The sequence below is a fragment of the Corvus brachyrhynchos genome, unplaced genomic scaffold (assembly GCF_000691975.1).
Source record: "Corvus brachyrhynchos isolate BGI_N302 unplaced genomic scaffold, ASM69197v1 scaffold139, whole genome shotgun sequence".
Lineage (NCBI taxonomy): Eukaryota > Metazoa > Chordata > Aves > Passeriformes > Corvidae > Corvus > Corvus brachyrhynchos.
The window spans coordinates 4,895,238-4,897,756 of record NW_008246062.1 but is presented as its reverse complement, the minus strand read 5'-3'; the positions used below and the strand labels follow the sequence as shown (position 1 = coordinate 4,897,756).

The following is a 2,519-nucleotide window of genomic DNA, read 5'->3' as shown; positions in this document are numbered from 1 at the left end:
AATTTTAACTCCCAAAAAAACTTGTCTGTAGATGTTCAGGTGAGGGGAGGCACAGCCATCCAGCCCCTATGGCTCTGCTGTTCTTTCTGGGACAGTCTTTGCACACCCAGGAAAGTATGGGACTGCTTTTGCTTCCAGTTGAAGAGGGGTTCAACTGTCTACAATTTCCTGCGTACACTAAAGCTTTGCCTACAGACCAGGCAGGTTCCAGAAGGGCTGTGTCCTCACAGGGTCTTACAGGCTGCTGACTTTTTCCTAGTGGAAAAGCTGGTACAAGATTTGATCCCAGGCTTCTTTTTCTTGGCATTAATGAGATTAGTAAAAAAATTTGCATATAATCCATATTTTAAACTGCAACTAGGGTGGGGTAGGAGAATTCTGGGACAAAGTGGTACAGTATATAGTTTATATCATCTTGGCTAAATTATGTCGGAAATACAGGTGCAGTCACCCTTTTTCTGAACATCAACATTTTCGGAAAAGTTAGTGTGCTAGATGAGGCAGCCAAGGCATGCTTCCTTCCCAGCTACCAATAGTGCAAAGTATTTTGATTCCACTAGGCAAAACGATTTTTAATTGCACTCAAATCCATCAGATACTTTCTAGAAATCATAACTGTGCCATTGTTGTGGGGGTTTTCTTTTGCTCGAGAAGGGGGATCACTTCTGCCCTGCGACTCACTACTCACAGCCTTGAGAGATGTACCTGCAGGTGCCACGAGTGTGTGATGACTCCCAGGCACAGGACTTAGGTTCAGTAAGAGAGGTGTTTTGGTCTAAGTGTTGGAGTCCTGGCTTGAGTGTTATTTCAAAGAAAGATAATCACCACAAACTCATATGGTCTGTATGTGAGGTTCTCCCATAATTTTATGTGAGCTTCATTTGTCCCCATTTAAGAGTGTGAACCAAGAAAGAAAAGGGGTATTCTTACACCAGAGGAAAATGTCTGCATTGTTACTTGGGCATGAGCCTTTCTCAGTCTCCACGAGGGGGAAATAAAGAGAGGTTAAGATGAAATAACAGTTGGATTTGTCTTTCAGTCCCTGAAAGCTGTGGCTATAGTTTTCAGAGAGGCTAAAGGAATTAAGTGTATATTTCTTTTTCAAGTAAAAAGTCCAAATCTCAGACATAAGCCTAGAAATTAAATGTTTTGCATGCCATATTTTAGCCTCAGAACCAATCATGTTTTGAGTTTATCCATGTTCCTTTATTACCTGAACAATCCCGTAGCATTTATTATGCTAGTAGCAAAATCTTATGTTAATTTACGAAGAGAAAAAACTGGGGACATCGTAAGCTCCCACACAGAAACGCTGATGAGGAAACAACTTAGCGTTGGGTGCACTTTCTGTGTTTTCCTCAGAATGTCTCAGGTGGAAGATGCAGAATGAAAATGCTCTGGTGATAAACACTTGTGAATGGTGAGGAAGGACACTATAATTTCAGGTGTAAATCCGATATCTTACCCTGCGGATAGAGGGAGAGGATTGTTTCCCTTCACGCTCTTCTCATACCTCCAACCACCCCCCATCTTCAGGAGCTATATCCGAACCCTCCATCTAAACCAAAAAGCTTTATCTGTCCCTTAGTGAAACATCTTTTATTTGCCAACTTGTTTTTCCCACAGACTCCCGCTCCCTTTTGTGTTTGCGCTAATGTTCGAATGTCTACACCGCGTAGCCGATGATTATTTGTGAGACAGAGTGAGTTAATGCAGATTTGCAAGCTGTTCCCATTTGTTAAATGTCAGAAAAACACATGCAAGTCACTGGCTTTAGCACTTAGCTGCCAGCTGGCTCTTCTGAAAGGAGGGGACAAATGACAGTCTATCAAACAGCATGCTTTCAAAGAAAGAGGAGACCTGTTCCAGAACTGCAGCTTCAGAGACTCTTTTAACAACATAAGCAAAACTGGGAGCCAACCTCATTTTTTCCCCCTGGCTGTAATGAACACATAGCTTAGCGACAGCATTCCCCCACCCCCAGTAAAAGCGAACTGGAATTATAAAGCTTATGAGGAAAAAAAGTGTCATTTTCCCCCTCTCTCTCTCTTTTACTTTGAATTTTATTTATTTTTATTGATTTCTTTCTTTTTGGCTCAAAAGTAAGACCAAAAATGCCAAAAGGGAAAGGAGTGGGGTACTGAGATCAGTCACAAATCTCAGAAGATTGCAGGAAACTGTGCCAAATGGAAGTGTTTATCCATGGGTAAGTGCCCAGTGTAGATTAACATATTTTAATTATGGTCTCTGGGTTTGCTGCACTCCCTGAAGAATACATGGTTTAGGCCTCGCTGGTGAGCCAAAGTTGTCGGGGGGAGGGATTATTTTTGGTCGTGCATGCTGATGGGGTGCTGTGTCCTCGCTGTGCCCAGAGTCCCGAGACATGCCTTTCTCCCAGAGCAGATGCTGCAGGATGGCGGCGGCGCCGGTTTCTTTGTGCCACCCGACATGCTCCGACCCTGACCCGGAGGCCAGCGCTGCTCCGCTGTGGCTGGCCGCGGGGGGGCCCGGGCAGCGCC

The 2,519-nt window shown here is 44.1% G+C and overlaps 1 long non-coding RNA gene across 3 annotated transcripts in view; it reads left to right on the top strand.

Annotated features, from left to right (window-relative positions):
• The window catches only part of LOC108449710, a 49,113-nt gene that overhangs the window by 17,754 nt on the left and 28,840 nt on the right, over positions 1 to 2,519 (top strand). The gene's annotated exons all lie outside the window — the stretch shown is intronic.